This window comes from Haplochromis burtoni, unplaced genomic scaffold (genome assembly GCF_018398535.1).
Source record: "Haplochromis burtoni strain Fernald_Lab_line unplaced genomic scaffold, NCSU_Asbu1 Contig_715, whole genome shotgun sequence".
Classification (NCBI taxonomy): domain Eukaryota; kingdom Metazoa; phylum Chordata; class Actinopteri; order Cichliformes; family Cichlidae; genus Haplochromis; species Haplochromis burtoni.
In genome coordinates, this window is record NW_024583076.1 from 177,030 (window position 1) to 202,978 (window position 25,949).

The window sequence follows — 25,949 nt, forward strand, 5'->3', positions numbered from 1 at the left end:
ACAGGGGTCCGTTCTTCGTACCTCGCTTACTACATCCAAGATCAAATCATCGCGCTAACTTTGAGCTCGCTATTCCGGTTCTCCGAACACACCTGTTGTTGACGATTAGTATAGCTGGATGAAGTAATGTGAGATCACTGGGTGGCTTAACAGGGGCTACGCATCGATAGTAGAAACATTGATCGGCAACCCTTTGATTGGTCGGCGAAAATGTCGAAGGAGCGCGCTCAGTATTTTTCGGCAGCAGAGCAAGAACTCTTGATTGAGGGATTTCAGGAGTTTCAGAGTTTAATTAAAACGCAAGGGAACACTGCAAAGGCTGCAAAAGCAAGGAGAGAGGGCTGGCAGAAAGTTGCTGACAAATTAAACTCGTAAGTAATTTAATAATAATAATAATAATGGATTGGATTTATATAGCGCTTTTCAAGGCACCCAAAGCGCTTTACAATGCCACTATTCATCACTCTCACATTCACACACTGGTGGAGGCAGCTACGGTTGTAGCCACAGCTGCCCTGGGGCAGACTGACAGAAGCAGGCTGCCATATCGCGCCATCGGCCCCTCTGGCCAACACCAGTAGGCGGTAGGGTAAATTTATTATATTATATTACATTATATCATATATATTATATTACATTATATCCTCTTTCACATTAGAGCCACAACAGGACCCACTAGAACATGGGAACAAGTAAAAGTGAAATATAAGAATATTCTACAGAATGGTAATATTTATCACTTATATTGCTTTTAGTCTCTTGGAAAGAGACCCTGAAATAATCTGTTTGTTATAACAGCAACCAAGAAAAGGGCAGAGCAAAAAAAGACAGGTGGTGGTCCTGCACCCCCTCGTCAACAAGTTGGTTAAGTAAATAATACCCTCACGGGAAAATCGATATCTCTCTATGAGCACACTGTCGCGCTGAGCTAAAGGATCCTGTTATCCTGCCACGACAATAACTTGGTCTTAAACACCAAAAAGACCAAGGAGATCATTGTAGATTTCCGGAAGAGGGGTCATAACAACCATCTGCCTCTCTTCATTGGCAGTGAGGCGGTGGAGAGGGTGAGCAGTTTTAAATTCTTGGGGGTAACTGTGACCGAGGACCTGTCCTGGGGCAACCATATCACCTCAGTTGCACGGAAGGCCCAACAGCGCCTCTACTACCTGAGGAGACTGCGGAGCGCACACATTCCCAGATCTCTGATGTTGAACTTCTACAACTGTGCCATCAGCAGCGTTCTGACGTATGGATTTCTAGTGTGGTTCCCCAGCTGCACCAAGGCCGATCAGCAAGCACTCCAGCGGGTGGTGAAAGAAGCTGGCAGAATTATTGGAACAAGTCTGCCAGAGATCAGTAATATCTTCCCCACTCGCTGTCTGAGGAGGGTGCACAGTATCCTGCGGGACCAACATCACCCTGCGCGCCACCTTTTCCATCTGCTGCCCTCAGGGAGAAGGTACAGGTCTATACAGGCCAGAACATCCAGACTGGCCAACAGCCTGTATCCACAGGCTGTGAGGCTCCTGAACTCTCTGCCCCCCTCTCACGGACAATAACCATATCCAACTTCTTAATAGCAATGAACTGGTCTGCATTGGTGCATCATATCTTTATTCTCTTCCCCCTCCTGCCCCCCCCCTCTTTCTTAAATAGATAACTATCATATCTGATATCATATCTCACAGTACAATAATATTGAATGGGTTGCATTGTTGTATTTTGTCATGTTTCTCAGGTCTTTGTCTGAATTTCTACGAACATTATTGCTAAGGATTGTCTTATTGCATTGGAGTCACACTGGGTTAAATATGTACACTTGGGTTTTAAGGGGTATTTATTATTTTCTTCTTTTTTTTGGGTTGTATGGAAGCCCCAAACGCAATTTCATTGTTCTTGACAATGACAATAAATAAATACTACTACTAATATAGGCAGAATTCTGAAAACTCTCCTTATCAATCTTGCACCTTCCGCAATGGGTGGCTCGCGTATACGGACAGGACATGGCTGCGACAGACTTCCCAAATCCACCTTCGCTTTTATAGCCGTGGTCTCTCATCTTGATTACACGAAGTAATTTACTATTACTACTCTAAAATATGAATTACATCTGAAATAATCAAATACATGAATAGAATGATTAATAGTAGGGGAGACCGGGGATAGTTGTAACATTTTTGACATTTCTGTCTGTAAATTGGAGCTCTTTTAAGGTAGTGGATTCAAAATGTAATGCAAAGTATTTACATGTCTCGGCTATTAAATAGTGCAGCTATTTTCTCTGCAGCACAATTACCCATTGCATGGTATGGCCTCAAACACAAAGAGTGAAATGTTACAATTAACCCCATAGTCTGGGTTAGTTGTAACATATCCTGGGGTGAAATGTAACACAATGAAATAAGGGTACTGACAAAATATTAACATGTAATCTTTGTTTATTCAACACATGAATGCACTTAGAGCCATTTATGTAGCTATGTGTGTGTGTGACAGAATGCAGAAATCTAGCTTTTGAACATATTCCAACCCCCCAAAAAAGACAAATTATGGAATTTTCTGCAACTGAATATTTCATTAATTTTGGTTGGTCTTCCTTGAGTTTGGCCTCATTGGCTCAGTGGGCATTATAACCTACAACTCTTGCACCAATTTTGAACATAACAATGAAGCTGAAAAAATGTAGTTGTTCACCAGCATCGCAATTCCATTACTTTTTATCATGGCTTACCTTGGTGTGGTTTGCAAAGTGCTTCAGAAAGATGAGGAAATCTGTTTCTTGCACCCATCCTGATTTATTTCCACTACCAGTACTTCCTACTGGTCCATCTCTGACACAGTGGTCTGCATAATGTATGTGTGGGAACACAAACAGTGGAGGAATTGTGTTGCCAATGGCATTAACCGCATATACAAAAGCGACCAGTGAACCTCTCTCTGCTGATGTCGTTGCCCCAACTTGTTTAATATAAGTTAAAGTAATAGTGTGGTAAGTTGTAACATCTGCATTATTGTTACAACTAACCCAGACTGTTGCTGTTACAACTGACCCAGACTCCTATAGCCATGAACTAGCTAACATTACAGCCAACGGCTAAAACATTAGCACTAAAGACCTACACAGAATATATCCCCATAGACATACAAATAACATAATTTAAGTTTGATGAGTTTAACTGCAAAGCAGATAATGCTATTAGAAATTGAAATAAAGTAGAAAAACTTACTTTTTGGCATACAAATTACTTTTTTTCATGTTAAATTGTCTGTGTTTGACAAAATGTGCTGATTTTTCACATGTGATAGCAGAACTGAATTGGGCATGCACAGGATGAGTCACATCATTTGAAACTTAGCCCTGATTGGAGAAATTGGAAGTGTTACAACTGACCCACGTTACAACTATCCCCGGTCTCCCCTACATTTCCCTTTTTTTAGGAAATGACCTGTATGTATCTGTATGAAATCAATAAAAGAATCAAGTACTGCATTATCTTTAGTTACATTGATAATATTTATTTATGGTAAAACAGTGGTAAAATATCGCTGTTGCTTTCGTATAAATGAAGCGGACATACCTGAGTGGCCGCGATCTAATCCTGTTTACATAAAGTAAGCCTGCTCCCGAGCAGGTTTACGCTTACGGATCTGTTGCTATGACAGCAAGTCCCGGATGAGCTTCGGAGAACCGAACGATCCAAGATCACGCGAAATCGTCAACAATCAAATCCAGCTAACTTACTTAGCGAGGTACGAAGAACGGACCCCACTCTTATTTTTACCAACTCATTCACAAAAAACAAGTAGCTTCAGATGAACTGCTGAGGAGTGTTACTGACTAGCATTAGTATTAAGTCAAGCACATTCATAGCGAGGCAAGTAGTTCTGGAAAACTAAAAATAACTACTGACTAGGGCTGCTCGATTATGGCAAAAATGATAATCACGATTATTTTCACTGAAATTGAGATCTCGATTATTTGACGATATTTATTTAACCCTTTAAGACCTACTATAGAACCAAGTCCGCCAGAGCTTATATTATTTTTTACATGTTGTAGTGCCATTTGTGGGAGCATTTCAAGTTGTTCTCATACAACTGTTATAGCCCATATTTTAATAATATGTATGCATTAAGTCCATAGTAACTACATTAATTGCAAAAAAGTGCAATAAACTACAAAAAAATTGAAAATCGTTTTTGGTTTTTTTTACATATATTTCTACTTGGAGAAATTTAAGAGGTTTATCCCTCAAAACTTTAAATACAAAAAAGTTGCAAAAAATAGTTTACAACAACAGGAAATTTATTTTGAGTGTCTTCATAGTTTTATTTTGGAGATACAGCAATTTTTATATACTGCAGGAAAAACAAAAAAACAATCCTATGATGCAAATTTGCAAAGAAAACAGCATGTGCATCAAAATAAACTATTTCCAGCAGTGCAATTCTGAGTTCTAAGCATCCCAGAAACTATTCAGAAAAGTCAAACATGACTTATAAAAACACCAGTATAGGCTTTTAAGGCCTACAAGTAAAAAACTACATTTTCCGCGAAAATGACGTCACTTCCGGTTTCGGGCAGGAAATGGCGGACATGCGATAGTTCGCGCTGACGTCTGTTTCACTGTGGGAAGTGTTACGAACAGCTGATCGGATCGGCAAAGCGTGTTTCTGGAATATTATGTTTTTGTTCCTGCAAGCGCTTTTTATGGAAGGAAACCGTGACCGAGGACAAGCTGATGGCATGAGATGTAAGTTTCATATGCAAAATAATTATTGCGCTAGCTTACATGGTTCAGGTTCTACAGGGATTTAAACATAGTTACACAAAACAGAGCGTGCTGCTCTGACAGGCTTTAAAGGGTTAACAATAACAATGTATTGAATAATGACTTTAAAAAATTATAAAATGTTTGCAATATAAAAAATAAATGAAAAATGTAAACATCTAAGTTTAGTGAACTTTGCAGTGTTGCTCTGTGGTGCAGCTACGACACTGTAGCAAAGTTTACACACTATGTCTACTTGATCCACGTCTGACTCCGCGAACCCATAATGTTTCCACACCACTGAAGTTTTTTTTACCTCTCTTTTCAACCAACGGCAGTCACTCTCCTCTCCAAATAACTTCTGCTTAGCTTTCCGAGCTTCCCTCGGGTCCTCTTAATTGTTGTGACGCGTGTTCGAAATGCAGAGAGGTGCGCTCGATTTGCCACACGGAGCAGCGCGAGAGTAAAGCACGAGGGAGGTGCTAATAATCGGCTCAGTCATTTTTAATGATCGTTGAAAGCCCAGATCGTAATCGTGATTAAAATTCGATTAATTGAGCAGCCACTACTGACCATGAAACAATAGGACTTTGTAGGTTTCTATTGAAATTGATTCTTTGCTGTTACTGAAACCTCTTTTGACAGGTGTGCTTCCCTTCACTTTCATCACTGGTGCTCTGAAAACATGTCCAGATGATACATTCATTAGACAACCACAGCAGTCAAACTGCTTTTCCTTCTTCTTTTCCTTCTTTCAGCTGCTCCCTTTAGGGATCAGCACAGCAGGTGTTTCAATCGTCATATGGTTTAATACCAGCGTATCTCTAGAAGCCTCTTGTCACACCAACCATCTGCATGTCCTCCTTCACTACATCCTTGAACCTTCTCAGTGATCATCTTCTTTTTAAGCCTAATCTTAAAAGTAGAGCTAGTGTCTGTCTCCCGAATCCAAACTGGAAGCTGCTTCCATACAAGAGGGGCCTAAAAATTGAAGGCTTTCCCTCCCATTCTACTTTTAAATACTCTAGGGAAAATAAGTAAGCCTGCAGTGCTAGAGCAAAGTGCTCTAATGGGGTGACTAGAAGGTCATTAAGATAAGATGGGGCCTCCACCCCATGTTTTTTTGTTAGTTTCACCATTTCCAAACCATACACCAAAGCAGGTCTCATTACCATACTGTAAATGCTCCCTATCACTCTTGTTGCTTCTGTTACAAATCAACCTTGACACTCAACATTCTAACTAAGGAGCTTTAGTTAAATAAAATCTTTCCCTATAGCTGCTTTGCAGTTATTAAGCATCATCCACCATAAAGTAGTATCTTGCAATTTAGTTTCCCCAACACTGTATGTTTTTCAAACAATACTGGAAGTTTGTAAGAAAAAAAGGAGAAAAAAGTGGAGTGTGGTCCGGTGGAAAGTGCCCCACCAGTTACATTTGGCATTGTTTATTGTTATCATTACTTATGATGCAGTCATGTAACTTTTAAATCAGCGCAATAACACTCAGTGCACTTAGTGTAGAACAGAAAGTAACAACAGAAATCTCACTGCTTTTTGACAGCCCAAAAAAACCTGAATGCAGCATAGGAGAAGTGGATGTGTGTGGCAACATGTGAGGCAGCTCATGGAGGCGTGGCTTCTTCTCAGCAACATGTTTCTCGCTGGGGGAAAGAACTGTGAGCCTCACAATCCCATGTGTGCAAACCGAAGCCACGCCCCCCGACATTCTGCAAAAGAGATGGCAGAAAGAAATGCAGTGTTATCTGAGTATGTAATTCTTACATCCTCTGAACGTGATATGAGTTAATTGCTGCCACTCTGACCATTTGGGCATTTAATTACGCTTCTTCAGGTAGTTTACTGAAGATCAATCTGCATGCATAAGGGGCTATCATCTCAAAGTTGACATACAACTTAGATACTCTCTTATTCATCAATCCAGACCAAACGCACGACCACTGAGCACTTTGGAGGAATGTAACAAATTTAATTTTGATTTAATTTCTAAAAGCAAACAAACAAACAAAAAACTAATAAAGTATCCAATGTAATGACCCCCCACCAAAAAAACAAAACAAAACACACACACACACACCATGGGTCAACTGGAGTCTGCAAGGGCTAATGAAATACAGCAGTGGTGCAATTTAAAGCATGCAGAGTGGAGGCTGACTTGCTTAAAGAAAGTGGGCAGAAAAATAATTGGACTACAGCAATGATGTCAGAATTCAGTTTTGTAGTATGGGAAAGTGGAAGTGATGTAAAAGAGTAGATTAGCAGCCAAAAACCTGCAGTAGGACACTTGAATGGAACAATAAAGGGAGGGTTTGTATGAATTCAAAAACTTGTACCAGTTTGCTTCTTGTCTAGAAGTATGAAGCGCCAGTCTGATTTTTTATGCCTGTGTTGAATAATGCCACTTGAATTGCTTTTTGAGTTGGTGGACTGCCTCTATGTGGTTAAATTACTGAAAATGTTATACTACATCTTTGAAAAATCCTGGTAAAGATGTTGCACCCCAACATCCTAAATAATTCTTGGATAAATGGCCATCCAACAAATTATGTTACTTGAGAAATTGTAATACATAATTGAACTGAGGTTTGCGGAGTTATAAAGAACTGAATATTCTACATGATCTCTCTCGTCAGCAAAGTGGATGAAAGATCTAGAAGAGAATAATTTTTCCTACTGATGGAAACAATTTAAACATGCTTTCCAAGGTGAGCTTTGTTTTAATTCGGTGGTTGGTAAGGCAGGTAAAATACCCAAATGCAGAGTTTTTATGAGTTTTATATCTTGTATTTTGTAAACACAAGGTAGAAAATGAAACAAAACCACAACACATTTGTCAGGATATTAAGATTTAATAGTACTTTTTTTTTTATTATAGTGAAGATTTAAAAGTAAGACAATCACTGAATTAATGTAAGCTAAGAATGCTACTACGCTTATTGCTTTCTCAAATGTCAAATTACTTTGAAACACATGAACGTCTGATTTTGTATTTACGACAGCAGTTAAACACACCATACTAGCACCAAGCTCAATCCTCACTTGGCCTGTCCGGCGTCACCGACTAATCACGTATCTGTGCGCAGGATTGGCTAAACCGTTGGCGTTACGTCAGCATCTAACTCTTCTGTGGCTGGCTACGTAAATGAACGTCATGGATGCCTTCAGTACACGGTTAGTGTGCCTACATTCCTTATAGCAGGTTTTCATGCATCACTTCAGCAAAGTAGAGCTTTGATTTGTTTTTTCCTGCTACTGGCAGAGGCAAAGGATATATATTGTCATATATATGATTCTTCTACCCAAAATAGATTTTTAAACCTAGTACTGGCGGACTTCTGCTACTAGGAGGGAGCAATTTTCTCTTAAGATAAAGGTGCTGACCGGTGAGTAAACTGTACTGAGTTCCACATTTGAAGGGTAACTGAACAGTTTTAGTCTGAGCCTCGTCTCAGTTTTTTCTAATATTGCGGAGGCAGTTTTATTAAATGTTTTATGGAAGTCGTACAGTCAGTGAATGGCGAGTTTCCATTTGGATTTATAACAGGTTCGCGTTTTTCCACTGAACAGCGCAGGCATTGTATTACATAATGGTGTTAGGGGTGGGCTTGTACAGTCTGCCATAGCGTCTTATCAATTTCCTCCTGCTGCAGGCTCGTCAGCATGTGCATGCTGTTATGTTTGCACAGAGTATATCAGAAAACAACATGATGATGAAAAATAGACTATTATTGTCCATTCTTGCAACTTTTCAAAGCTGACCACTTACAAGTCGTTAACTTGCAGTCTTTTTTTTTTTTTTTTAACGTCATTCATCATTCACTGTTATACTAAGTAGACTGTATCAGCCAAGCCTTGCTTTAGTCATGCAGGTGGTATTCATATTGTGCTGTCCTCCAGAAATGACAGAAATTGTTGATATTATGAAAATTTATTGTAATAGATTTTTTTTTCCTCTTGCAACGTGTCTCCTTGCTGTTCTAAACCACAAATTGCACAGATATTTGCCAACCAAGACTGACTTATTCCAATTCTCTGTGAGCTTGCATCTTAAAGTCTGGCATCATTGTAATCCTCAAAATACAAATTTAAAGACTTCACAAACTTCAAATACAGTTGATGGGTTTCTTGTATAAAAAAAACAAAATAGCCATATAATACAAACATGTATTATGTGACTACTTGAAGTAAACATTTTGTGTAGATCTATAATTTCAAGAAGAACTGGAGCATATTTGTACAGTCCTTGATTCAGAAAAAAAGAAAAAGGTTTTCTGAACCTACTTACTTTGTTTCCAGAAGAGCTACCTCTGTTACAAGTTAAGCTGGTTGAAAGCAGTGTGAAAAAATGTTTCCTTTACTTATTGCCTTAAGCAATAAGTAAAATAAGCAACACTTCCTTCCTTGTATTTCACCCAACCTATGTCTTTATGGAGACTTCTATTTTGGAAGAAAAAAGGGGGTTGTTAAAGACACGTGGACATGAGACAGAGCATAAAATTGCAATTTGCACAAAAACTCTAAATGATCCTATGGCATTGTATTTTTACAAAGACCACACTAGAAATGATATCTAACCATTTAGGGGGTGGTGAAAGACTGAAAAAATGAAAAATATTTTGGGTTGTAACATTCCAGGCCACTAAGCTTCCAGGACTGGATGATGAGGTAGGTCTTTTGCAATTTCAGTATTCACATTTACTTTACCTTCAATACTTTCTACAAAGACTACAAAGAACATTTGTTTCTCAAAAATTTGATTTTAGTCTTAGTGGGGGTTTCTTTTCATTATGAGATTTTATTGTTTTTATTGATTGATTTTATTGTTGTTCGCGCTAGTTCTGATTAGATACATCCCTGTGTTCGCTCTGCAACAGACTAGCAACCTCTCCACATCTGATCCTGTGACATTTCCCCCTAAATAGTGCCATATTTGTAAGGAAAATGCAATTGTTGGTTGAGTAGGAGAGTTGAGTATGTAGGTTTCACCCATGAACACATCAGTTTATTCTGCTGTTGAATCAGAATAAACTGAAATCAAGAATCAGACATACTGAAAATAGCATTTGGAAGAACCATGCACACACAATAGCCTTGCACTTCCTCCTCATGCTGGTCACTAGCTTAACCACAAAATGCTGTGGGATGGCATCCCATTCTTCAACTAGCATTTGTCACAAGTCAAACTATGTGGTTGTGACACAACAAAACCATTGTGTTGGTCACTCTGGTACAAACAACACGCCTGGACTGCAGACCATCCATCCTCTCCACTCTCAAATTCTAGTCTCTTAGAAACCCTGCTCTGTGGGGGTGAGCGTTGTCGTCTTGGAGGACAGAGTTCACTCCCAGACTGTGGAAATGAGATTGCCAGTGATTTTTCCAGTGAGTGAGATGCTGCTCCACACCATCAGAGTACCTCCATCAAAAGCTGTTACCCTGATATTGGTTCTAGTTCAAGTTCTAGTGCACATGTTACTGACACCAGTGTAAAAAGGCCTGACAGTGAAGGGCAGTCATGACAGGCCTGTGAGACCAAAGACTGTCTGTTTTGCGTCTATAGTCAACGCACATACTCAGCTCTGCTGCTAAACCCACAAATTTGTTGTATTACCAATGTGGCTTACTTCAGTGGGGGGCTCAACCAGCCTGGATAGTATACATATGTTTTCAACTTCACCTATTTATCTGAGTGCATGCACAAGAACAAAAAACCTCTTTTTCAGATACTGCCAGTATCATTTCGTAACGAATATAATCATTTTCTTCATGTAGGCTCATACTGGTAATCTTTACCACCAGCAGTATTAAAAAATCCATCTATATGTTTTTTGTCTCAAAAAAAGAGTTTGTTTGTTTGTTTTCTTGATAGTTTCAGAATGTTAAAAGAACAGGAACCTTTTGCAGAGTATGACACCCATAGCACTTCGAAGAATGCCAAGGATAAGAGTAACAGTGCCACCCTGTGGGCATCTCAGGGTGGCACTCACAGGGTGCAGTCTGAAATGGGTGACAAGAGCACCTGCATGCTCTACTGTGACTCAGAGAAAGACTCAGAAAAAGACTCAGGGTACTCAGGTAGGTTGCACGTGGATTTAACACAGACCCAAACAATACTGTTAAGACTCAATAAAGTTAAATATGAATGCCTATTATTTTGTCAGGACACATGAACATGTAGTTGAAAATAATGTTTTCTTCCGTAAGAACTCCTTACTTGTAATTCATTATAATTACGCAGCTCCATGCAGGGATAGAGTGCCTTAATTAAAGTTGCCTTGGCAATGACATTGATGTCTTGGCAACACTGAAAGAGCAACTGTTTTCATTTTTCTGCCTAGATTTTTTTAAAATTTCTGTGGATTGAATCAGTAATTGTGTGACCAAACTGCCATTTGTCTTGTTCAATACATGTAAAGACGCCACAAATGCAGTCGTTCTTACAGAGCAACTGTAACATTGGCCTGGAGCTGATGTCGTCAGGCAACCTTTACTTGATGTTTCAACCCAAGTTGTTGATGTCGGCTTCCCACACAGTTTGCAGGATGGATGTTACACATTATTGTGTTTACCAGAGAAGGGAGTGTATATATTGTTCCTGTTGCTGATGGTGTCTTTTTTTTTTTTTGTGGTGTATGGATTTGGATGTGCATATGCATGTGTGTCCTCTATGCAACCTATGATTGTACTGAGGACTACAATGATTCATCAAGTAATAATTCTATTATAAAAATTCTCAAGAGAAATTATTTGCTTCCATGCCTCATTTAACGCACTGCTCTGTAGTGAGCGCCATGGGAATGCGAACGCAATAGCTTCACCCATATTTGCACCGTGTCAAGTGAGCCATCACATGCAAAGTCACAGTCCAGCTAGCCGCACCGCCAGCTGCACCTACAATATTGTTGCACTTTCTTACAGATATCACGGTACGAGTGCCGACTGGCTTAGAAACACACGAGTCTTCTCCACCACTTTACTATTCAATCCACTTTGAGTTTTGGAATATTAGAAATATATATTACACACATACATACATATATAATCTCTCTCTTCTGGAATATCAGCTCAAAGATGAGAATGTTTGAAGCACAGTACTGTAATTTTGGAAGATTTTACTATTATTTTTCTGTGAAACCATAGAGTTCAGAGAGCTGTGAGCCGGAAGAAGAAGAATGAGGGTGATCCAGAGTAAGAATTTTTTACATATTTGCGTCACCTCTAACAGTTTCCCTGTAATAAAATTTTAAAAATACAAAATATCAAAAATACAGCACTACACTTTTACAGTATTTAGTTGGGGATAAGGTCGTGTTGAATAGAAATGTACAGCACAGTAAGAAGACACTGCTTTGGAAATGCAATATTGTCAACTCTTACAGAATGTGTAAAACTGTTTTGATATTTTTTATGTGTAGTGTAAGAATGATAAATGAACATTTTACACACACACACACACACACACACACACACACACACACACACACACACACACGTACGTATGTGTGTGTGTATACTCAAAGTGTGTTGAGTAGTAAAGTGGTGAAAAATGGTAGCATACAGGCTGTGTCCCAATCCAGCGACCGCACGCTTCGGAGTGTGCGCATTTCGCGTGCTAGGTACGGCGCATACTAGGAGGTACGAGAAGTACGGAAGTGAGAGGCTTGTGAAATGGGACGGTCTAGCCTTCGTCGCACTGCTCAGGTTGCCTAGCAAACATGGATCTAACCGCGAGAAACGTTTCATACAGCATTGTTTGACAGAAATGAAGGAGAAAAAAATGGTTTTTTGTTCATTCATTTTTTTTTCATGACATCACTTTGTTTAAATGAGTATCTGAGGCTGAGACCACAGGACTGTAAAAACATGATTGTTGGGCTTCATTTCTGTACTAAACAGTCATTTTAAGATTAGTTAGTAAATAACAATTAGCTAATATTGTTCATGAGACTAAAGTCATCTCACTTTGGTAATGTAAATATAATATGGCCAATATTATATTTATTGTCAGATTATTATGATATATTACAGCAGTGAGCTTCAACTCTGTGTCAAAGATTCAAGTGGCAGTTATTTATATTTCCTATCACCTTAAATCTTCACTCAATGACAAGTATCTTAGACAGTGTACATATAGATGTATCATCATGAATATTAAACTTGTTGCTGCCTTTCATAGTGTGTAACCTGAAGGCCCTGAGTACTTTCTCCCACACTGAAAACACTGGAATGATAAAATGATTTGAACATTACCTAATAAGACTGATTCAGGACAGACAGTTAGTGATTTTAAACTTTTCTAGCAGTCCTTCACAAACAGGGAACAGTCTGTCTATTCTCTCCATCTGTCAGATACTGCTGGCTCTTCCTCCTCCTCTTCCTCACACACTGCTGAATTTGTCCTGGTGGATCATCAGCGGTGCAAAGCCTCACAGATGATGTGCAGCAGTGGGTCCCTCAGTCTGTCCTCACTCTGGACACTTGCAGTTGTCACACATGGAAATCAAATTTGTGATAAGCTGCAGGATTCAAACACAAGTGTAACTTATAAACACATGTTCATATTTTTATTACACAATCAGAGAGAAAGAAAAAGAGAGAGAGTGCAGGACAGACAGACAGGTGACAGTCTCAGGTGTATACACTGCTACAAAACAGCACAAGAGAAGGAGGATTTAGTGTTTGTGTTATTACGAGTGCTAAACAAGAAGAGTTCCCAGCTGGTACAGTGGACACATGTGTGACTCCTGTGATTAAAGCATCTTTCTTTCAGCTTAACGAGTGAACCGTCAGCTCGTTCAAACAAACATTAAAGTCCGTTTTGCTCGACACCACCGAACAGAGGCAGCAATATAACATAGCTAACATTAACAGTGCAGTGAATCCTGCTGTGCCGTGATATTCAGGACTGCAAACTGAGCAGCATTCACTGACTTTCAGCTATTTTACTGACTTTAATTATCCATAAAATCATCACATTCTCTGTAAGATTAAGGTCAACTACTGAACGGCGTATATTTTAAAGTAAAGGCTTTAAAATCAAGTTAACGCTGAAAGTACAAACGTCACTGATGTCACATAACTTTGCTGACATGTGGCCAACAGTCATGTTTTAATGTTCTTCATTATTAAACATTTGCACACAAATAAGTGACATAATATTCAGTACTTTTGAAAGTTTACTCTTTGGCCGCCTGCACATTTGGAGGCTGCATTTGGAGGCTGCATTTGGAGTACACTTCGGATTGTGATAGCCTCATAGATAGGTCTCAAAATGCGTACTCCGAAGCGTGCGGTCGCTGGATTGGGACAAAGCCACAGAAGACTTGTGTTTCTAAGCCAGTCGCACCTGTACTGTAATATCTGTTTCATAGGGTTTCATAAAATCTTTCAGATTGAAAGTGAAATAATAGAAAAAAAAATTGGATTAATATTTAACATCTTTTTTTCACAAGCCAATAAAAATTTACATGGGCCGTTAAACTCTTGACCTACTGATCTGAGGGTTGTTACATCAGACACTGAATTGCTATTAATATTAATTAATGTCTACACAATCATACTGTCTGTTTTCAGAAGTACAAAACCTTGTCTTCTATTAATGTCAGAAAGCCTTCCAAGAAGATAGAATAAATGTAAATTTGTAATGTCTTAGTTTAAATTCCATATATCTCTTGTTTTATTGACTTTGACATTTGACTGCACTTGAGATTATTTATATATTTTTGCATTTTGGAAATGTTTTCTTTAAAAAAAAATTTTTCAATATGGCATAAACATACAATTAAACGGTTTATTTTTTGTTGTATGCAGTTAAACTTTGAAACATTGCAGATACTAAAATGGAAAACAGTGAGCAGTTTATTTTAAAAGACCTGCCTTTTTTTTTCTCTTTATAATAACAAAAGTATTTTTATTATCATATTACTCAATGGAATAATAGATTGATTAATTAATTAATTCCACAAAGAAGCCATTGCACATATGAGAGTGTCTGCTTTGCGTGCGCTGCTACAATTTCATGCTTTCGTGGGTAGCTATTTGAGCTAACTCAAATCAACTGACTTCTAACTGTTTAAGGTAATTTTGATGGACACTTCAGGTGACTGTGTTAAACACTTATACTGCACAATTTATAACTGCAGTTATACTGCTGCAAGAACATTAGTGCTGTTTTAAACTATATTTGTTTATAATTTCTTTACAACTTTGGCCAAAATAGAGATATAAAAAATATGCCAACAAAAAGTTGTTCAGTCTGCAGGAAACACATGTAACTGCATGTACAGTGACTGGTGGCGCTGCCTTGGACTTCTATGACTTTTAAGATTTTCAGTATCAAAGTGAAGCCAGTGATGAATCAGTACATCCAATGTTACACAGTAAAAATAACAGATGTAGTTAAACTGGCAAACTTTGTTTTTAAAGTGACCAAATCTTTAAGCCAGTAAGTTACTGATGTGTATCACAGTTCAACTCTTTCAATGTGATTTTTAATTTATTCATATAAAGATAAACTGTACATAGGCAAATGTTTCACTATGAACTCCAATAAAAGCTCTAATCCTATTTAGCAGAGTTAGACTAACATGAGGGTAACATGATGGTATAGTGGTTAGCACTGTTAAGCTATAGCAAAAAGGTCCTGGGGTTGAATCTACCATCTGAGCTTTGAGCTTTCTGTGTGGAGTTTGCATGTTCTCGCTGTGTCTGCGTGGGTTCTCTCCAGGTACTACGGCTTCCTCCCACAGTCAAAAGACATGCATTTACTGGAGTCACCAAGAATAATTGGTGATTCTAAATTGCCCATAGGTGTGAATATGGGTGTGAATGGCTGTCTGTCTCTCTGTAGCACCACAACAGGCTGGCGACCTGACCAGGGTGTACCTTCACACTGACCATATGGTAGCTGCGATAGGTTCCAGCCTCCTAGCATAAGAACATAAGAATGAATGGATTAATATAAAATATAAATCAGTTAATAAATTATTGTATAATTTAGCTACAGTAAATTAGTTCCAGCTGTGAAAACGCTCTGCGTCCACACTACCGTTTTAAGTAGTTTTCACAGAGTTGCGCGTCCACATAAAAAAAAACAACTGAGAAACAACTGCTGTATAATGCACTCCGCTATCTTTGTTTAATTGGTCACATGACTACATCACATGACTAAAATGTGTCATCGTTTTAGAAAGTCTGCATTTTCGAGTGTCCACACTGTGACGGGACAGCTCCGTTTTGAAATATATAAGTTTTCGAGAGCATTTTCAAAACACTGCGTTTTTCCTTGGGGAAAACGCTGTACACATACACAAATTCTTTTTACACATACAAAACTGATTTACAAGTACAAAATATTTATGACCACATTTTGAGCCCATACCATTCTCCTTCGGGTATGTTGTAATCTGTGTTTCCAAGCCTGAAAAGAAAATCTTAGCTCAAAATTGGCAAATCTTAGAAAATCCCTACTCTTTTGGCACAAAGTCTGTGCAGCAAAATTGAGTATTTCTTTCAGTATGTGTAAGGCAGGCCACTCGTTCTGACGCTTCAGCATTCTTTACCACCTCTTTTACTGCTCTCCAAGGTGGTTCTCTGGTGCTCAGGTCTTTAAAAGGAAGTGCTGGGCTGCTGATCTTTGGATTTTGGATATGTCATCATCTACAGTATCATTAAAAGATTTTGAGAATATAGAGAACTCTCGTCAACTCCCATCAATATAGGACGCTTATGATTTTTTGTCATTGAATACTTCAGCAACACAATGGTAAACCAAATACTGCAGGTATAACAATACAATGGGTTTTTAGAAAATACATTTTTGTTCCTGAATTGTCCAGTCCAAGCCTTTCACCAGTTGAAAGCATTTGGCACATCATGAAATGAAAAATACAACAAAGACAACCCAGGACTGTTCAGCAGCTAGAATTCTATTAGCTTTCCTCTCCAAAACGTTCAACAACTGGTTTTAGTTCCCAGACATTTAAGACGACATGCTGCACAGTGGTAAATGTGTGGGGTTTTTTTACAGCTTAACCAGGACAAAACTGAAGTTTTAATCATTGGTCCTGAGGCTTAGAGAGAGAAACTCTTGTCTAAATTACAGGCATTTTCCTTATGCCTGTAAGTGAAAAACCTGGGTGTTATTTTTGACTCTGAGCTTGGTTTTATCCCACATATTAAACATGTTACCAAAATTGGATTTTATCATCTAAAAAATATCTAAAAAATATAGCCAGAGTCAGCCCTATTCTCTCTCAGGCCGGTGTAATGCGGGCCCACATTACACCGGTTTTAGAATTGCTGCATTGGCTCCCTGTGTGTTTCAGGATCAGGATTGGTTTTTAAATGTCTTAATGGTCTTGGGCCTTCTTATCTCTCAGATTTGCTTTTACCATATGAACCCTCGCGGACCTTGAGGTCCTCAGGCACTGGCCTTTTGATTAATTTTTTTTATTAATTTAGATTTTACCTAATATTTATTGATTTTATTCTTATTCATTTTTTATCTTCTTACTCTATTTATATTTATATTGTATCCCATTCTTATTTTATTTATTTATTTATTTATTTTTATTCTGTATATACTCTTATTAGGTCATATCTCCAGTGTTTCCTCGGAGGGGGCTCTCTGCACCGGGGCTGTGATCGACCGTGGCTGCTGGGGCTCTGTGGGTCCTCTCAGCCTGGCTGGGGGGCTTCCCTCCTGCTGTGTGCCCAGCCTGGAGGCTGCGGTCTGTGACCAGCTCCCGGTGCAGACGGCTCCCCGTGATAGTGTTTCCTCTACCTGGCTCATGTGTGCCCAGCCCAATTTTACTTTTTAAGTGTGTGTGTGTGTGTGTTGTGTGTGTGTGGTGGGTGGGTGTGTGGTGTGTGTGCGCCGCGCGTTGGGGGGGGGTTATGTATCCATGATCGTTTATGTTAATGAGAGTGTGGGGAGTGAGTTGGAGGGCAGGGTGGGGTGTGCTGCTTTTAACCATGTAAAGCACTTTGTGCTACATCTTTGTATGAAAAGGGCTTTATAAATAAAGATTGATTGACTGATTGATTGATTGATTGATTGATTGATTGATTGATTGATTGATGGATCTGCTGTTCTTATTTATATTGATATTAATGTTCTTAACTGTATTATTTTATTGTTTTTTTTGTAAAGCACTTTGGTATGCCTAAGGCTTTTAATGTGCTCTATAAATAAAGGTTGTTGTTGTTGTTGTTGATTTTGAGATGTGCTTTTTTTCTTGAAATGGTAAAAAAAAATTTATTTTAAACATTTTTCTGTGTTGTTGAAGTTTATTACATTTACAAATCATTGTATTTTGTTTTATTTGCATTTTACCCAGTGTCCCAACTTTTTTTTGGGGGGGGGGATTTGGTTTGAATTGGAAACCCCTCTAAATGCTGAGTTATAAATTGTGTTTAGAGAATAGAAGTGTTTTAGACTTTCCTTTGCATCACAACAGTCTGTTTTTATTTTACATTTGCTGGAGTGGCTAGTCCTCGACAAATCCAGAATCTGCACCAAATCTGGATTAGTTTCCTTACAGCCAAATGATTGACTTTTAAATAAGTAGAAGATCATTTCATTTCAATTCCGTCTTATTTGTACAGCACCAAATCAGAAAAACAGTGGCCTCAAAGTGCTTTAAAACTCTTATTTTGTTTTTAAATCCCATCCTTTAGTGCCCTTAGAAACCTCATTAGATCTGTTAAGATGCCGCTACAAACTGCGCACACATATAGAGACACCTGACTCTTGATGTCAGAGGTCTGAATAAGTCAAACAGGTTTTAATATTTGGTAGCTAATCTGGAACCACTGGATGTAACTGACTGGATCTGAAAATATAATAAATGTGGAGGTGTATTTACTTTTTCGCCATTCTAGTGTGTTGCATTGTTAAATATTCATAATAATTTTAGTTCTGATTTGGTCTTAACCAATTTCTGAGAATAGTACTTTTAGCCATTAGCCTAGTTATCACCCTAGCTATCTCTAGCTTCTGAAATCTTGAGTTTCCTCATCAGTTAGTTTCAAACCTTTTTGGGCCAATATTCAGTGCTAAGCACACAATATACAATGTGTTTGCTTTATTTTTCAGATAGAAAATAAGGTTAAACTGGATTTGAATATTTTTAGACTGTTTTTGATCATTCTTTCATTTTAAAATTGCTAATTTGATCATTTGTCCCAGTATATGTAATACATTTCCATGTCAATGCATAGATGATGTGTATATGATTGTTTTTGTGCCCTACAACTTATCTCTTTTTGACCATAACCTCCTCTACATCTTGTGTTTGTTTGTTTATTTTTCTTCTGGTTTGAAAAACCCTGTCCACAACAAAGTCCATTTCCAACATAAAGTCAGAGGAGGACACAGTTCTATCCTCAACTTATCTCACTGCCTGCTGCCCAGTTATGCTTCATCTAAAACCCAACACAAGTCCCGCCACTGTCACAAAAACTCCAGCTCTGAAAGATTAGGCTCACTGTCCATCTCGAGGTCCCACATACCCTCTTCACCTTCTTCCTTTTCTCCCCTATCCTCCTCTCCTTCCTCTTCATCTCCCACTTCAACAGCTCACACTCCATATCACCTAGCTCTAGACAGCTCTTCCACACGTCAGCGCCGTTTCCTCAACACAGCAGAGATTCTCAACCAGTTGGGCCTGCTGGCTATTACACTACGCACCAAGGAGCTGCTAAAGCAGAATGTTGCTATAGAGAGAGAAATTGCTCAGTTACATCAGCACACCCATCTCTTATCCCAGGCCAGCCAAAAACAGTGGCACTGAAGTCTCACATAGCCTTGACAAACTCTTCCAAATTATGAGAGAATCAGGCCTACCTGAACTTGGTGCTTTTGTAACCAAAACATCTACTCACCAAAGAATGAGTGAAGCAATATGGATAACAGCAGAGGACAATTTATTTAGGGTCTGATGGCAATTTACCATCGGTGTCCAGCACTTTAAAGGATTGATGGACTGGAGCACATCTGTCCTTAACATACCCTCTTAAACATCAGCTTGACACTGATACATCAAAGGAAACTTAACAAACTCTAAGGGCAAATGTTTCAACCTGAACAACTTAAAACTTCTCTGAGATACAATGTAAACAAAGACAAGAAGAAGAAAAAAAATATTTCCATCAATAGCCACTTCTCCTAAACAGGAGACAAGTGAATATATTATGTAAATAGTCTTTTTTTTTCTTCAGTCCTGGGGTTGTAACACCACAACCTCCTCAGTCCGTAATCAGAGAGTGTCTATTTGACAATAACCAAAATGTCTTTGGATAGTCTTTGTGAATGCAAAAACAAAACAAAACAAAAACAAACAAACAATGGTGTTAGCTGGCCAGCAAAATAAAGAGAGTGTATGGCGCTGAGTGCGGGCGTGTGTGTGAGTACTTCGGTCCAAAAAATCGAGGTCCGGATGGATGAATGGATGGCAGCCGCCGGTCCTTTAATGGCACCAGCGAGACAGCACGGTAGTAAGGCAGCACAGCAGTAAGGCAACACAGCAGCGAGGCGTCTGGCAGGAGAACGAACAATAGTCTTTTTTAAGGCTACTGCAGAAGGAGATATTCCCCGCTAGCTCACCCAAGCTTGCTCTCTGGCACAGCTACAAGCCACGTGAGCTCGTAACCCTTCCCGCTAGGATGTACTACCACAGTCGACTGTCGTAAAGCAGCCGCAAACCAATAGCAATAAAAAAAACTCAAAATCATTGAAGAACATTTTATAACTGAACACCCAATATAGATATATACATAAATACTGAATATCACACAATATCAGATAACCAAATTAACACTGGGTTACACTTTCAGATGATGAAAGTCTCAGCAGCAGCCACCAACAGAGGAAAACTATAAGACTGCAAGACTACAAAGAGGATAACAACACAGAAACCTCTGAAATGCAAAGTAGCCTACCACAGGTTGTGTCTATACACAACATGAATGATGGAACATCACCGCCCTCTCCATTGTTTGCTCCTTCACCGGACACAAAAGAAGCAGACAATGCTTACAGTTCAGAGCTCATGTCCCTGTCTCTCTTATTCTAGATCTGTTCATAAACAAGGACACAGTGAGTCAGTCATGGAAAAGGACTTAAGTGATTTTACTGTTTTTCCAGAAACATCAACACATAGCAACTATCTCCTCTAGAATCTTGGTGAAGAGGAGGATGTGTTATACAAAAATGTGCAACCTAGCAATACAAGAAAGCATTTGACTGAATTGAAAACTAATGAAAAATGGCCATAGAAAGGGTGATTTTTACTGATATATATACACAATTTAATGTTCAACACGATTTAAATATTTTACTACATTTTGTCTGGGATTTGCTCATTCGAGGTGAACATTTTTCATCAATAGTTTTACTTTATGTGCACAGGACTTATATGTTCAGTCAGGCAACTACAGCACGTTAAAAAACAAACAGAAGCACATTTGTGTCAGGGTTTCTGGGTCGTTGACCCAGTATTTTCAGTTCATGTTCACTGTTTATCCTCTGTACGTTCCACTTCCTGTTTTGTGTTACGTTACTCTGTGTGCATTATGTTCTAGTTCTTATTCCATGCATCGTTAGTTCAATTGTGTTCAGCTGCTCACTCACCTGTCACCTATCAGTCATTGTTCAGCCAGTGTATTTAAGTCCTCAGTTCTCTCTTGGTCGGCGTCGCGTCATTAACGTTGTCAATGCTGTCTATGCCCCATGTTTGCCTCCCAAGTTCAGATCAGTCAGCCGTTCATTCAGTTATTCATTCAGTCAGTCAGTCAGCCATCTCCTGTTTTCGTCATTCGTCCCTCACAATAAACACCCTGCATCTTCACCGTGAGTCCTGCGTTTGAGTCCTTTTCTCCACATCCACTCAGCAACCCCTGACAATTTGCTGTCATGACTCGGGTCTCTTGTGGAGAATTTCAGCAACTGAAGAGTGACAGCGGTCTTTTGCTTTGTTACTTCAGAAAACAATACTTCCTGTCATTTTTTCAGTATTGTAAATTGTTTGTAATAAAAAGCTTCAATGTACAGTGATACAAAACGCTTGAGTCTTGTTGAGAAATCAATTTTACCCTGGTTCTTTTATTCCCCGGGCATCCAGTAGTTATTTCACAAAACCTTTATTCATCTTTATTCATCTTCATTTAAGCATGCATCTTCTAGAAGGGGAGATGTCCCTCTGCAGATCTTCCACCTCTTTGTTAGTTACAGCCAGCATTAAAGAAGTGACCCCATCATAAAACCCCCATGGTGTGTCTGTGTGTGTATGCACAAGCACATGAGTGCCTGTGTGCGCGCGTACCCGTGTGTCTATGTGAGTGCACGTGAGTGACTGTGTGCGCGTACCTGTGTGTATGTGTGTGTATGTACGTGAGTGAGTGTGCGTGTGGGTGTGTCGTAACAGTTAAAGCACTGTGTGTCTCTGTATACGTGACTGTTTATTTATGATCTCAGTAATCAATAACCGTCTTCAAAACAGACTGAATCATTTAAGCAGCTTGAATCAATTTGATGGATGAATAACAGGTATGCTTAGAAACAATATGACATTAAGTGAAGTCAGATGGTAACAAAGAGAGGGAAGGTAGTCATAACTGAGGGGATCGAACTACCAGAAGGCAACATTGCAGACATAGAGGACAGCTACACCTGGGGACACCACAGGTAAAATGGAACCATGAAGAGGTCGCTAGAAAAGCTGCAACCACCAAGTACCTGCAGAGGGTCAGGCAAGTCCCGAGAAGTCAGCTGAACGGTAAGAACAAGATCTGGGGTATCAACACGCCCTGCCCATGATCAGGTACCCTGCTGGAATAAGTGGGCCAAAGGAGGAGATAGAAGCCACTGACATCAAGACAAGGAAGCTCCTGACCATGCATTGAGGGTTTCACCCCAAGTCCAGCACCCTGAGGCTGTGCACAAAGTGGAAGGAAGGAGGCCAGGGACTGGTGAGTGTCAGCACCACAGTCCAGGATGAGACAACAAACATCCACAAATACATCAGTAAGATGGCTCCAACCGGTGTGGGCTAAAAAAAACTTTTTATTAAACATTTAAAGAGGACATGAACCACTAAACATATAGAGGCTAATTTACACCATTGAGCCCTGGTCTCAAAAACCATAGATGTAACACTGTCTGTGAAGCTGATTTAACCAGTAAGTGGCTGATGTAGCAGTAAGTGGCTCTACGTTGTTTGACTAGCTTTAGTCAAACAGGAAAATCTGCCTGTTAACCATAATGTTTGAGTTTGTAAAGCGCTTTACAAATGAGCACAGTGAACACTGTAAGTGTGAGAGGCTGGGTACGCCCTGGACAAGTCACTCATATGTTGCAGGGCCAACACAGACCCTACATTTGGATTTTAACCCAGGACCTTTTGCTGTGAGATAACCGTGCCTGATTTAACGCTTTGCACAGAGCAAATATCTTAGTTACACCACTTAAAGTTGACTGTGGAATATCTAAGAGATGTGAAATTTTGCAAACTGACTTCTTGCAAAGGCAGCATCCCATTACAGTACCATGCTCAAATTTAGTGAGATTGCCTGGGTAGTTACTTGATTTTACATAAATGTAGCAAAGGAACTAAAACACCTGCATTCAAAGATTAAGAGCTGTGGCCTGTAGGCCTTTAGCCATACAGTGTAAACTTACTAAGACCTCCACAGTTTTTTGAAACTGTTATTTTTGCTGTAGACAAGGGACAAGAGACAAATGAGACAAGAAACTGAATTTAGCTTGGATTTAACTCTTCTATATTTATATATTTTATAAGAAGCAGAAAGCAGTTGTAGAAGAATCTTTTAAAAATAAGTTAACGTTTTTTTGTGTAGCAACTTCTTGATTTTTCTTTTCTTACATTTGGCAGTCATGAGCTGGGGAAAATTTTATCAGACTTTTTAAGCGAACACTGAGTGCTCAGAAAATATCTAGTCACAAACAAGCTCCTCTTCACATTTAAAACCAACCCACTTAGTCCATTCACTGCTGTCATCTAAAATCGTTGACTGTTTCAACTCATCATCCTTCTGCCTACAGATAAAATCCACATATTCCGACATAGATGGTCAACTAAGTAGCAATATCCCATCTATCCATTTTCTAACTGCTTATCCAACTTGAGGTCACAAGACTTGAGCTTGCTCACAGCTGTATCAGGGTACAAACTGGTACAACCAGCTCACCAGAAGATTGCAATGTCAGTACAGAGAGACAGCTAAGCATGTGACATCCACGCCTACAGTGCATGTAGGGATCAAATCACCATGTAAGCTAGCAAGCCCATCTTTGAATAGTCGGAGGAAGCTGAAGTAACTCAAAAGAAACTCACACAGCCACTGGGAAAGCAGAAAAACACTACACAGAATGGTCCCAGTTGACTTAAGGCAGTCAACTGGTACGCGGGAAGTCTCCCAAAAAAAATGTAAGATTAAATAATATACCATGTTCTGATTGAGGGATTTCTGAAAAATGGATTTCTGAAGGGATTTCTGAAAAAATCTGCAATCACTTCTGACATAAATGAAGACAGAAAACTAAACAGCAGTGACGTTTGTAGGGTTACTGAAGTTGGGCTAGCTGGTATACAATGATGTGCTACATCAGACCTTCCCAAAGTGTGGGGCCTGCCCGCTAGGGGGGGCACAGAGCTATTGCAGGGGGTGCGCGGCATGAAAAGGGAAAAAATACCAAAAACAACGCTTGGACACTGCTAGGACGGGGCGCCTACACAAACGCAAAGCAGGAGATGAAGCATAGCTGAATATGTTTCCAAACCAACTTCATTCTAAGCCAAAGACTAGAAAATATGGTGAAGCATATTCCTGGCATACAGCCACTTCCATATACAGTGGGGCAAAAAAGTATTTAGTCAGCCACCGATTGTGCAAGTTCCCCCACTTAAAATGATGACAGAGGTCAGTAATTTGCACCAGAGGTACACTTCAACTGTGAGAGACAGAATGTGAAAAAAAAATCCATGAATTCACATGGTAGGATTTGTAAAGAATTTATTCGTAAATCAGGGTGGAAAATAAGTATTTGGTCACCTCAAACAAGGAAAATCTCTGGCTCTCACAGACCTGTAACGTCTTCTGTAAGAAGCTTTTCTGTCCCCCACTCGTTACCTGTATGAATGGCACCTGTTTGAACTCATCATCTGTATAAAAGACACCTGTCCACAGCCTCAAACAGTCAGACTCCAAACTCCGCCATGGCCAAGACCAAAGAGCTTTGGAAGGACACCAGGAAAAGTATTGTAGACCTGCACCAGACTGGGAAGAGTGAATCTACAATAGGCAAGCAGCTTGGTGTGAAAAAATCAACTGTGGGAGCAATCATCAGAAAATGGAAGACATACAAGACCACTGATAATCTCCCTCGATCTGGGGCTCCACGCAAGATCTCATCCCGTGGGGTCAAAATGATCATGAGAACGGTGAGCAAAGATCCCAGAACCACACGGGGGGGACCTGGTGAATGACCTGCAGAGAGCTGGGACCAAAGTAACAAAGGTCACCATCAGTAACACACTACAACGGCAGGGAATCAAATCCCGCAGTGCCAGACGTGTTCCGCTGCTGAAGCCAGTGCATGTCCAGGCCCGTCTGAAGTTTGCCAGAGAGCACATGGATGATACAGCAGAGGATTGGGAGAATGTCATGTGGTCAGATGAAACCAAAGTAGAACTTTTTGGTATAAACTCAACTCGTCGTGTTTGGAGGAAGAAGAATACTGAGTTGCATCCCAAGAACACCATACCTACTGTGAAGCATGGGGGTGGAAACATCATGCTATGGGGCTGTTTTTCTGCCAAGGGGACAGGACGACTGATCCGTGTTAAGGACAGAATGAATGGGGCCATGTATCGTGAGATTTTGAGCCAAAACCTCCTTCCATCAGTGAGAACTTTGAAGATGAAACGAGGCTGGGTCTTCCAACATGACAATGATCCAAAACACACCGCCCGGGCAACAAAGGAGTGGCTCCGTAAGAAGCATTTGAAAGTCCTGGAGTGGCCTAGCCAGTCTCCAGACCTCAACCCCATAGAAAATCTGTGGCGGGAGTTGAAAGTCCGTGTTGCTCGGCGACAGCCCCAAAACATCACTGCTCTCGAGAAGATCTGCA

General features: G+C 39.6%; 1 long non-coding RNA gene across 1 annotated transcript; it reads right to left on the reverse strand.

The window, feature by feature from the left end:
- Positions 1 to 19,709: 19,709 nt before the first annotated feature.
- LOC121812646 lies at positions 19,710 to 22,703 on the reverse strand. The gene is made up of 2 exons (XR_006053218.1): positions 20,741 to 22,703; positions 19,710 to 20,337 (listed from the first exon to the last, which is right to left on the reverse strand). It is a non-coding gene; the product is annotated as an uncharacterized LOC121812646 (long non-coding RNA).
- Between the last annotated feature and the right edge of the window lie 3,246 nt (positions 22,704 to 25,949).